Consider the following 13,106-nt stretch of genomic DNA (forward strand, 5'->3'; position numbering starts at 1 on the left):
TAAGATTTGAGGAAGAATTTGAAAAAGAGCCCTGAGAGTGAAATTAAATGAAGCATGGGAGAGTATTAGTGGAGATTAGCAGTGCAGTGAAGGAACCCAGAGCAGACTGCCAATCGCCCCTGAGCACAGGCAGCTTTAACTGGGCTGATGCAGACAGGAATTAGGCAGTACTGGAGTCTGACTGAAAACTATTTTCTTGAGCAATGTTAAAGAGTTTCTCTTCCACACCCCGTTTCTTTCACTGACTTTTGAAAGTGAACATGCCCCTGTCTCAGCTGCATTTGGGTTTTTTGCCAGGCAAACTTATGACAGAAGCAGATAAAGCAGAGTCAAGACTTGAAAAGCACTTGGGCACTCTCAGTGTAAATGTGAGATTCACTTAGTAGCACGGGATCGTCATTGCAAACGCTCTGCTTCAGATGAAGAAAGGACAAAGCTTAGTGAAACTATCAAAATGAATGCCTGTGCTTACAGTTGAAGGCTGGGAGACATATTTACTTGCATATGGATACTGGTTTAGTGAAAACTAGATTATTTTTCTGCAACGAGCGTGCTTACAGTGCTTTTCATGGCTCTTTGAGGCTATTTCAAGATTACTCTCCTGGGAGTTTTTCTTATTAGTTATATTTTCCAGAAAGTCGTATCTATGATAGAACAAGTATCCAAGGACCAGATGAAGGTGGCAATATTTTGTAAGATGTTGGCTGCAGTACTTATTTTATTTGCTTTGCTTTAATTTGCTGTCTTTTTGAAACAATACTCACATATTCTGGAATAAAAATCCTGACTGCTGTATATTAGTTCCTAGCACTTTTCCTGTCAGCTACAAGTAGAATTCATGCTAAAAGCAAGGGGAAAGTGAATCATCTCACTGAAAATACTTTTATTTTGTGTTTTTACAGAAGACAACGGACTAGATCTTGAGTAACATTTCTGAAACCATCCAGAGAATCCAAAAGTAATACCTGCCAGAGTCTGTAGGAAGTCAGAGATCGTATTTAGACAAGGTTTTTCAGATACAACTGATGCCCCCAAGTGACTGTGTGGTTTGGAAGGACCTAAGAAGTTTGGAGAACAGTAATTCAGTGCTTTGGTGTTTAATCCTTCTGTACTGTGATAACCAATAGCTGGCTGAATAGATGGAAGAAGTTCTTTATTGTGGGGATGATGAGGCACTGGAACAGGCTGCCCAGAGAAGCTGTGGATGCCTCATCCCTGCAAGTGTTCAAGGCCAGGCTGGATGGGGTTTTGAGAAACCTGGTCTAGAGGAAAGTGTCTCTGTCCATAGCAGGAGGATTGGATCTGGATGGTCTTTAAGGTCCCTTCCAACCCATACTGTGATTGTAAGGATTAATGCCCATCTTTAAAGAGCTGCACTGTATCTTTAGCAGTAAGTACTCAAGGTAATCTTGCGTTTTAGAACTGTAAGTCTTCAACACTGGGGCTTAGACTTCCAGGGCAGCTCCTACATTCTCTTGGGGCGTCAGGGCAACCTGGTGCCTGAAGTGCCTCTGGGTAATGGACCGAAATGCTTATGTTGCCTCGTGAAGATTCATTCCTAAAACTTCACTGGTTTGTGTCCGTAAAACATTTAGGTGCTTCTGGGAAAGGGGGTGAAGGTGGACCCTGGCTGTCAGCAATCATAATAGTTTTCAAGAGACACTGAAACTGCTGTTTGGCTGACATTCTAAAATGGAGTGAATTAGTGGAATACACACGAATGTTGCTTCATTGCATAAAATGCATTTCAGAAGCAGATTGGATGATATTTCATGTTCCCCTTTGCAACAATTGTTTCATTTCTCTGCAAAAGAATAATTTAAGTAATTGGAATTTTCCTGCAGGATAGGAAAAAATTACCCGCCTTCCATCCCTTTCTTTTTTATTTTCCCATCTGTTATTTTAATTGAAACCAAAATTGTTTGAAATATTAAATACCATTAGAGGCCTCCCAAAACTAGAGCTGTGTGGGAAATACTTTCCTAACCTGCACAACTTTTGTCTTTTTCTGAACACTTCTGTTCTGCTCTGAGACAAAACCAAGCCCCTTTAAAGGCAGCAGTACTCATGCTTGTGTTGCTACATGGGTGTTAGCATTATGAGAATGGTATGTAACCCCCCAGAAGTTTCAGCTTCAAAATACCTCATTTTATTCCCAACCAAAGAAAAGGTTGCTAATAAAAAGGTCTCTGATTTCATACCAGCAGGGCACTGCCCTTCAGCTGAGTGCTCTGCAGGTTAATATGAAGGCCATGAGAAGTCTGAAGTTGGTAGGAATCAACACAGAGCATGGTCCCACATATATTTACCCAGCCTACCCTCAAAACACTCCTTGCAGCCTGGCTGAGTGAGGATTGAATTCCCCTTGGGAAGAAATGTTGGGCTGGGAGATTTGGGACTCACAGTCACCTTCTCTATAGCTGTCATGCAGGACTTCAGTGGGAGGTTTTCAAGCTAAGCCTGACTGGTATGTCCCACCTGCTCCAGAGGCGGTGTGTGAGGTGCTTAAGCTGTGCTTTGCAGGGGAGATGAGCTCAGGCAGCTGGCTGCAGATGCAGCTGGGAGGCAGAACTACCTGTGGAGCCACAGATGAGGCCAGTCCATGATGACATGTGAATTTGGACACAGCAGGAAGCCCTCCAGGAGAAAAACCCTGTCCAAATCTGTTGTGTGTGTCTGCATTTTTTTTTATTTGGTTGTGGTTTTTTGAGGATTTTTTTTGTTGTTGTTATTGGGGTTTTTTGGTTTTGTTTTTCTTTTTTTTCAGATAAAAGAAAATCACACCGTATAAATGAGACACAAAGATGAAGTTAAAGTGGTTTTGCTTAACTCTAGAGCTAAACAAGCTGACAAAGGAATTGCAGTCCTCTAAACAGTCTGCATTGCTTCTGCTAGCAATAACATATGTGATGCTCCTGCTAATTCTGACTTGCCCATGGTGTTACTCAATATGTTGTCCTGTACTGTAGCACTGATGGCTCAACATACAGCCTAAACAGAGTTAACAGCTGAGTGTGACTCTCTGTTAACGTAATGGATAATGGCCAAATTTTGCCAGCTATTAATCTAATCAGTACTGGAGGACATGTTTAGCTAAGAATACTTTTTATATTAAATATGTTACAGGCAATGTGTTCCTTAGCAATAAACTACTTCTGTTTCTCCACTCCCACCTGAATAACACAAAGAAACTTTTTATTGAAAGATTTTTGTGTTACTTCAAACAGAGTTTAACCCTGATATTCCTTCTACATGAAGTCTAATTAATGAAATGTGATTTCATTTTAAGAGGTTTTTCTCTGTCTTAATCAGTTCATAACAATTAGAAATGCTTTGCTTTAGAGCCCACATAGGAGATTTGTATTACTTAAAATTTCAAGTCTTTTTCATGTGTGAACCACAAGTATATTAACTTTCAGTGATTCACAAATTAAGCCAATGAAAATAAAGGCAGGGAGGCTGGTAGCTTCATACTTTTTAAGAGTTTGTGAAGGTTTGGGGAATGGGGTTATTATTTTTAAAATGGAAAACAGCCAAAGTCAAGAAAAAATGAGGGACACGAGATAAAAAAGCTATGTAGTTTTCTTTTAAAGGATTCTGAATAACTAATCCATCATTAGGATTCCTTTTAATGGCTGGTGCTCCTTCTAATTGATTAAACTACTTAAAGTATTTCAGTACAGTCATTAGCATAGAAAGCCTGGTTGTTTATGCCTTTTGATCATTCATGGCTATCAGGGAAGAAGCTGGATTTTAATATTCTTGAGAAGGATGCGTGGAGTTCTGCCTGCCATCCATGCTTATTGCTTGTAATACTATATGTATGAGATGCTTAAGTTTCATAGCGATATCATCTTATTTCCTCTCATCAAATGTTTCTATAATAAATGCCCTTTTTGTACTATCTGTTATATGCTATCCAGTGAGCTCCTTGGGAATCAAATAACTTGGAAGGAAGGGGGAGAGAACATGTTCTTTTTGTAGGTTGTGGGGACTATGTATGTTGTGCCTTGGAGATAAATACAGGCTTTGGGATTTTTAATGATGTATCAGACTTCCTCTGATTCAATATGAATTGTTGTAGGGGCTAAACCATCTGCCATGTCTGGATTTTGTCTCTTCATATTTGACCCTGGTCAACAAGATCTACCAGAGTGGTGATAAAGGTATGTATGCAAAGAAATGTATGTGCTGGTTTTGGTTTGGCAAGTTTATTAGCATGTTATTTTGCTCTGAATATTGAGGCGGAATCCTTTCAGGTGGAGCTTTCATACAACATTTCTACTGTTTCTAGCCTTGAGACATTGTTGCCTTACTGGGTTTTCTTTTGGACCTTTCAAATCAGCCCAGAGGCAAAATACATGCTGTGAGGAATGACAAATTATCAGCTGGCTGGTCTGATGACACATTTTCAGTACACAAAATAGTCCCTGGCATTTGTCATGGCTAGATTCATTCTTAGAGTCAGTGGGTACTCTGATAGTGCGTGGTCCTTAGTGTAACCCCTGGTAATAGAAATCAAAGGATGAGGAGCTGCTGACTCCCACAGAAGTAGGGAGGCCCTGCAGAGAGACATCAATAAATTAGAGGACTGGGCAATCACCAGCCATGTGAAGTTCAACAAGGGAAAGTGTTGGGTTCTGCACCTGGGATGGGACAACCCTGGATGTGCAGCCTGGGGAATGTGATGCTGGAAAGCAGTGCCATGGAAAGGGACCTGGGGGTCCTGGTTGATGTCAAGGTGAACACAAAGGACTCACCTCGAGTGCTGGGGGCAGTTCTGGGATCCACAATATAAGAAGGATATTAAACTACTAGAAAGTGTCCAAAGGAGGACTAGGAAGATGATGAAGGGCCTTGAGGGGATGCCATATGAGAAGTGGCTGAAATCTGTTCAGCCAGGATAGGAGGAGACTGGTGAGGGACCTCATTGAAGTTACATTTTCCTCGTGAGGTGAAGAGGAGGGGCAGCCATTGATCTTTCCCCTGTGGTGACCAGTGACAGGACTTAAGGGAATAGCCTGAAGTTGTGTCAGGAGAGGTTTGGGTTGGATATCAGGAAGAGGTTCTTTCCCCAGAGGATGGCTGGGCACTTCCCCCGGGAAGCAGTCACAGCACCCAGCCTGGCAGAGATCAAGTGTTTGGAAATTGCACATGGTGTGACTCTGGGGCATGGTATAGTGCATGTGCAGGAGTCAAACTCTATGATCTTTGAGGGCCCCTTTCAACTCAGCTTATGCTCTGATTCTGTGAAATTCCTTGGAAACCATAATTTTGCTGTCAGGGATCTGTAACTGGATCTTCTCTGGGCTGAAACCAGCAAGAATTTCATACTTAAGAGATCCATTATGTGTGCAGACATGAAGCTGAAATTTTAATCTAGAGAGGAACTGTACTGGTTGTAGAGTCCTGCTGCTGCCTTGGGCAGTAGCCAGCAGTAAAGCTGATTTTTAAAGTCTGTCAAATCTAGTGTCAAAACCCTCTTCATTGGGTAGGTAGATAGGGGTATTTTATGCTAATCTGCTTCAGAGTAAAGCTAGAAAGCAGTTTTTAAAACCACACTTGGTTCTGAATTCAAAACTGTGTTTCATGAATCATAGACTCACGCAGTGTGCATAGGTAGGCTCCATTATTTTGACCTGTCTTTCAAAATATTGATGGGAGCAAACCCAAAGAAGTTGAGCTTAGTGAATAATGACACAGTGAATTATTATGATACATTTTGCTTAGGTTCAGGATCTTTTCAAGAAAATTTATTTGGAAGGGGGACTATGTTACACTGAGGAGCAACTTCCAAGCCCTGGAAATATGAACTGTGCTGTCTAGCTGCTCTCTGCCTGTGTGTGCTCACATCCTGCTCTGGCATGCAGGCCAGAGGATGCAAATGAAACCTTTGGTTCTGGAAAGCCACATCTGCCACTCTCCCCCATATCCTGCTAGCATGTTTGCCAGTAAAACTCGACCCTGTGAACATTTGCAGACACCAGTCATAAAAACAGGCCAGGCACAGCAACAGTTAAACAAAAAAGTAGTAAGAGCCACAGAAAATAGGTGGGTTTTGTTCCCCCCACACCTCCCTCTTAGCTGGGAAGGAAAATAGTTATCATGTATCAATAGTAACTCTTAAAGGTTGCTGAATGTTTGATTTAGGCAAAGCCTGCAGATTTGATTTCTGATTTTTGCTTATGCAGACTCAACAATGTCTTTTGGAAAGCCCTTTCCAAAAGGTCTTTGAATCATTGTAATTTAGTTGTATCAAAAAGTTCATCTGCAGTCGCTCATTTCCAGTCATGGCCATTGCAACTTAGACTGTAAAAGGAAAGAAACCTGAGAAGGGTGATTGTTTCAGAATGAAAGGTGTGATGGCTGCCCACTCAGTTACTTAGTCAGAGGTCTTATTTAACACCATCCTGAGTTACAGGAATTCTGCGTTTAGCACTCTGTTATGCTGTGTACCCCTCTTCCCCCAACACGTATTTGGAAATCCTCTGTCAGCAATCACAGGGAGAAGAGATAGTTTCATGAGCTGAGTGGGAGGTTATCCCTAATTACAGCTGTGGTGTACCAGCATTTTATTTCAACCCCTTCTGCTCATGTGCATGATTCACTCAATATGCTATGTGATTTTCTACCTGACTTGTGAACTTCTGTGGTGAGGAGGAAATGCCTAGCTTGGGGAAGTAGCTATGGTAGCAATTCATATAAATTTCTGATGTTTATCAGGACAAAAGATAATGCTTAACTTGCTGACTGCTCAGGCCTCCAATTCTGTAATGTGCAGAAAAGTAGATATAGACACTGCCCACTTATCAGAGAGGGATTAAAGTTGAGTATCTAAAGCATTTGACGATTCTCTCTGGACTCAGATGCATCAGTTACCATCAGTATAGGAAATAAGAGTTTTTTTTTCATATAGATGAGAAAAAGCTATAAATCTCTGCCACACATTATTTGTGGACCTGAAAGTTTTCTTTTGACTTTACTACCTGGCCTAAAAGGTTTCTTTCTCACAGTACAAACCCTGCCTTAGAAACGTCATGGGTTATCACTTATTTCCAAATTCTCCCTTCAGAGAAGACTGTATGTCTCTGTGTTTAGCAGTGGAAAGCCACAGTTTGGAGTGGGATCCATAATTAACAGCTCTGCAGTTAAGTCTCAAACAATTTTCTGTGCAAGTGGACCCAAAGTGTCATTAATTCACTCTTGATCCCTGTGCTTAAATCAAAGGTTGATATTAATTTAGATCCACACCAAACATGGTTATCTTACCCTCAGCAATAAAGTTCAAAGAGTTACAGCTCTCCTTTACTGGGTAACCTCATACATACATTTCCTGTTTATCATTCCTCTGAAAACTCTATGAGGAAGAAGTGAAACAGAGTTCTCCAGAGTAAGCTCTGGTCTCCTACACAGTCTGAAGCATCACAGCTCCGAATGATCAAAATGTCTTGCCTTTTTTGTGACCTGAGCTTAAAGAGCATATACCTGCCCAGTTTACTTCTAAAAAAGCAGGCTAGACTGCAAATGACTTATTTGAAAGAAACATTAATGTTTTGAAAACACAGAGAGTCATCCTTATAAGGGGCTGTCCTAGAGCAGCAGACCTGGCATCTTAAAAGGCAACATGGGAATTTGATAGGTGTATTTGTTTAATTAAAGGAAATTATTTACCTAAATTGCAACTCTCTGGCGGATAGAGCTGCAGGTATCACATAGTATTTTCTACCTAATGGCTGTTTTCAGTAGATGTTGAACTCTTTTGGGTTCTCATTTCAGTGTAGGAGTTTTGTGTTTAAAAAAAAAACTGTTAGAGTTTATATTATGTACTGTTATATTTATTTCCATTTTAAAACTTTGACTTGATTGAATTTTCATAGTCTTATAGGAATTTTCATGGTGATTTACATTGCTTTATATTCTATGAACAGTAGCTGGCACTGGTCACTACCTTCCTTTTTTGCTCTGAGCACCTGATATGTGATGCTTTTTTAGCTGGCTTGGTGTTGTACTGTCTGAGCAAATACTTTCTAAACATTTTTTATCACTAGACTTAACACCATCAGTGTAGCACCTGGCACTGTCCTGACTAGCAGGATCACTTTCGAGGCTTAGAATATCTGACTATTTTTCTCTCACTGTTTACTGGACCATTTTTGTAACATTGGCCTCAGAAACTTTTCTGTAACCATCAGCCCCTTTTCAGATGCTTTTGAGTGTTCCCAGTGATGACCTGGCACAAACAGTCATGCTCTGTGATGGAAAATCAGTCCAGAAGGTGCATTTGACAAGTTGGTATTTAAAAAATCCTCTCCTTTTTCCCTGTCCAACTGCCTGGTCACATCTGTTTGGCTATATCCTTGTCATCTGATGAAACTGATAGAGTAAATGTTTGCAATGGATAATTCAAACCCCTCTGAATTCACCAGCTCTTTACCTTCCCTATATGTAAGTTAAAGAAATAATTTTATCCCATGGTATTGTTTAGCAATCCATAGCTTAAAAGGTTATGTTTTAAGAGGAATGTAATTGTTGAAAGTACATAATTAATCTTTTCAGTGGGCATCCTTATTTCCCTTGGGATAAAGACATTTAATTTGAGCTTGTATTTTGAGTTATGTAGGAGGCTTACAAATTAACAGGGAAAGTTCTGAGTCAGTCCGTATTGGGATCTTTTCAAACAAATCCTAGGTAAAATTTTTATCATGTTCATTTCTCTTCTGCTATAGCTTCACTATTGAATGTAATAAGAATAGGTTGATAGTAACATTTCATTTTGCACTGCATTTCCATATCTTAAAATCTGCTGTTAGCTGCTTCCCCTGAAAGACATGCAGAAGAATTCCCTGCCTCCTTTTCAGTCTGTTTCAATACTCCTAGACATGCTTTATCACCAAAACCTTTCTGTTTATGGATTCAAGGCATACAACACAGTGCACAAATTGCTACTCACAGAGTAAATTCAGGTATGAACATTATATAATTAACTCCAAGACTTCCAAATTACATATTGTACTAATTACATGGCCAGAGTTGCCTGCTGCTGCTTGTGCAAGTTTGCAAAGCACAGAACCTCCTTTATCTATACCATGATTCTCCAGCTATCAGCCTACTGAGGTCTGGTGATTCAGAAGCAGCTTTTCCAAAGGTCAATACAGGCCACTGAAGTATCCTTGGAGATTTAAGTTGCTGCTTTCTTACATCCTGAGTCAGCCAGGTTTCTGATTCTTGGTTCAGAATCATGACCTTCCTTTGTTTTCATGATTAGACCATGGAAGTTGCAAAATACTGTTGGGAAGTATATGTCAGAGAGGCATGTTTCCATACAATTTTATTGCAGTTAGTGAGATTCTCAGTGCTAGGACACTTCATTAGAAGTTGGATATCAATTTTTAAACACTTGTTTGTGACACTGTTACAAAAGTAATGTAGTGATATTAGGGGGAAAAAGACAGAAGTATTTTCAAGAGGATATCATGATGAAGCTGAAAAAGCAATTTACCCAACAATTCAGGTAATAATTGTCCCTTTCATTTTCTAACTAGGACTTAGGCTGGTAGCTGTCTGGAATCTGAGAATCACAACACTTGGAATGATACAACAAACAACTGCGGGAATGTCCAGATCAAAGTGCAAAAGCAAAACTACACCTTTTTGCATATCTCCTTGATCTTAACACCACTGAATCTAAATGTCTTGATATAATCTAAAACCAGCACACTGTTCCAAAATTAACCCCAAAGTTGGAAAGATTTCAGAGATGAATTGCAGAAAGTTCTTCCTATGTACAGTCATTTGAATCCTGTATTTTGCAGGCTTCAATCATCTCATCTGTGTTGCACCTCATGGGGATATTGTGCTAGAGAGGGGAGTTTTAAAGCAAGGATAATTACAGGGAGTAATGTATGTTTTCTTCAAAAGAATAGTGGCACGTTTGGAAGAAACTAAGTAGCATGGAAAGAGGTAATAATTTGGAGAGTCACACATGAAGGAGGCAGGAGTGTTGTATGCAGCTTTGAGTTAATCTCCCTAGGTAATGAAATGCATGTGTGTAGCATGATCTGATTCTTGGGGCTGTCCTGTGCGGGGCTGAGAGCTGGACTTCAATGATCCTTTTGGGTCCCTTCCAGCTCAGGATATTCTACAATCCAATCAGTGTTTCTGTGAGTATGGACTCACAACAGAGCACGTCAAGCACCCTTAGCAGTCACCCCCATTTTCTGGCAACAAGTTATTGGGAGCCTCTTTAGAAATGAAGGATCTGGGCCCTCAACCCTATGACCACTGAGGAGAAGACAGGATTACCTAAATGAAGTTTGAGTAAATAGCAAGTAATTGTGCTAGACCTTCAATGATCCCACTCCTTTCTCGTAAGAAAAGCCAGCCTCATTGTGTTAGCACTATAACATCCTTCTGTGATTGAAAACACTTGTAAGGCGATGCCAGCATGTTTCTGTTTGCATCCAAACAATAATCAAGATTTCACACAGTGATGATTTGTTGTCAGCTGTTTTTCCTGCGCTAAACAAGTCTGGCACTAGCAGCCAACAGCTAATTAACTCAAGTATCTGGCATGGGAATCTACATGATAGCTATCAACAGAATATCGCAGAACTGAAATAACCAGCCAAGTGGACTGATGTTCTGGCGAGATGAAGAGTGTCTCCTTGAGGTAGGAAAAAGAAAGATGTATGCTGATAAACAGGATTTCCACTCTCCCACCCCATAAATTTATCTCTTAGCTTTTTTTTTTTTTTTTAACAAGACTTTGAAAGAAAACACTGAACTGAACACTTTAGGCTGAATATTGGCAACTTGAACTTTTATTTCCTTTTAATTTAATTTCTATCTCCCTTTTCATCCTTTCCGGTTTACCTTTACCCTCTTTTTAACATGCAAAAATGGGTTCTGGCATCAGTTTGCTTTTAATATCTGCCCAGGTTCCTTGATGAGACAAGATTGTGGGATGCCTTGCTGTTCAGCACCTTTTATTTCTCCCTTGGGGGACTGTTGGCATCAGACACTCCTGAAGCAATCAGAATAAAGAAACTGCAAAACCTTTAGGAATTCAACACAGTGGTAAAGCATTCCAGTGTAGGCTGGAAGAATTGTGCTGTCCGAGATGAAAAGGAAATGGGAAAAAACTGAATAAACAGGACATTAGTATTTTGACACCTTGTCAGGTTGCTCATATTTCAGTGTTTTTTCTCTGTATGTCTTACAGAGTTAAAAGAACACTCATTGTTTTGCTCTCACTCCCACTGTATTCAAGCAGAGCCATGTATTCTCTGTCCATTTAAGAGTGGGGCCTGAGTTGTTTTCTAATGAGAGAAAATATACTCCATTAATATCCTCTCATTTCTGTAGCATTGAAAGTGAACTTACTTTTTTCTTAAGAAAAAGAGAGACATGATTTTATGCCTCATAAGGAATGAATATATATATAAAACTAGGTCTACACAGAAAGTCTAGTTTAGTACCTAAAGGTAGGTCCCAAGAGAGCTAATAAAGACATAGATTTTTTTTAATTTAAAGCAAATCAGATTCCTTTTGAGCAGCCAGACAAGAGCTGTAGGATACTAAGCTCTGTGCTTAGTATCCTTTAAGGAATTTAAGCATTTGACTCGCAGGGTCATATTTACACACTAAAATAAAGCACTTGTGAGCGCTATTTAGTAGTGAGTCACCTTCCTCAGTTAGAGACTCTTGGGCACCACAGGCCAATCAGAAAATATGCAGAAGAGAGGCCTGTTTGTGAAAACTTCTCTTTTTGCTGAGTGTCTGCAAAGGCAGGGGTTTCTCTGCAGAACTGCAGTACAGTGATCTGTCCCCACCTGTCTTTTGTATGGCAGATATTGGCACAGATTAGAGTTCTAGAAGATATTTCTGACCTCCAAAGACAGGGGAGTTAGAAGTGAATCATTCTGTTTAAACTGAATTTATTGCATAGAAAGGGAATGCAAGATTCATTAACTCTCAATATAATATAAGGAGAGGGATAAATGACTCCTCATAACTGCAGGTAACATGCATGCACCTTTGGAGCACTGGAAGTCCAAATAGCTGTGTTTAAATCAGTAACAAGCATATCCCAAATTATAATTGTCTAGATCAAGAAGTCAGATTGGGGTCTGGGACTACTCCTTGCTTTTTAAGGAGGCAGTCTACACTGTTGTTCAAAAGCCCCATTACACCAAGCATGTCCACTTGCTGTCAGCTGATCTAACTCCAGTAACAATAAAGGCACTGCAGCAGCACTGATGTCAAGATCTGAGCAATGGTGCTGAAATCAGTGCTGTGCTGAGCCAGAAGGGAAGGGAGTTAGCCACCCTTTTGCCTACTCTTGAACTCTTAAACTTCCCTGAGCTTACTAGTGTTGGTAGCCCACAGAAATCTGATTCTAAACCATAGGTTTTGTGTCTGATCCATTATGGTCGGTCCAGTTAACTTTCAGTGTAAGCCAAATGTAAATGGCTACGTGAAGTTGCACCTTTGGGAAATACACATGAAGCTGACTTTACCACTTACCCTCTCCAGTTTTGAAATTATTTAAACTTCCTGGCCAATTTCAAAGAAGGGGAAAAAAAGGCAAACCCAAACCAAACCATCATAAACTTAAACTCTCTTTGTCTTGCTGCTGTTTAATTGGGGGTTGACATGATGAGTTAGTTGTATATCTATGACAGTGTTAAATTACACTTATTGAGAAGCAATTTTTGCAGCAATGCATACAGTTTCTCTTGCTTACTTTTGTGTTGGCCTATAGATTTCACTACGGCATTCCTTTCCAGGTTGCTGCTGGGCAATCTGAGTGTTAATCATTAAATTAATTTCTGCTTCTTCTGGGCCTTCCACAGTACTTTCTTTTCTTTCTGTTTTTATTTCCCACATGTTGCTTTCATCCTGCTGTGGGTCACTTACTATTATTCAGTTAATCCACTCTAGCAGAGTAGCAAATGAGGCTGGCACTGAAGGTATGACTGCTGCTGGTTCCCAGCAGCTTTTAATGTCATAATTGTGGCATAGGACATTGTGAAAATGAAGTTAATCCTTGTAACATAGTACGTCTGTTAGCTGTATGAAAAGTGATCATGAGTAAGTCTGTATCA

The 13,106-nt window shown here is 40.1% G+C and overlaps 1 long non-coding RNA gene across 1 annotated transcript in view; it reads left to right on the top strand.

The window, feature by feature from the left end:
* Window positions 1–289: 289 nt before the first annotated feature.
* Window positions 290–13,106, top strand: part of LOC140683799 (uncharacterized) — a 53,208-nt gene continuing 40,391 nt past the window's right edge. The window contains exon 1 of the long non-coding RNA XR_012055307.1: window positions 290–4,166. This is a non-coding gene — a long non-coding RNA (uncharacterized lncRNA). The remainder of the gene's footprint in view (window positions 4,167–13,106) is intronic.

This window comes from Taeniopygia guttata, chromosome 3 (genome assembly GCF_048771995.1).
Source record: "Taeniopygia guttata chromosome 3, bTaeGut7.mat, whole genome shotgun sequence".
Lineage (NCBI taxonomy): Eukaryota > Metazoa > Chordata > Aves > Passeriformes > Estrildidae > Taeniopygia > Taeniopygia guttata.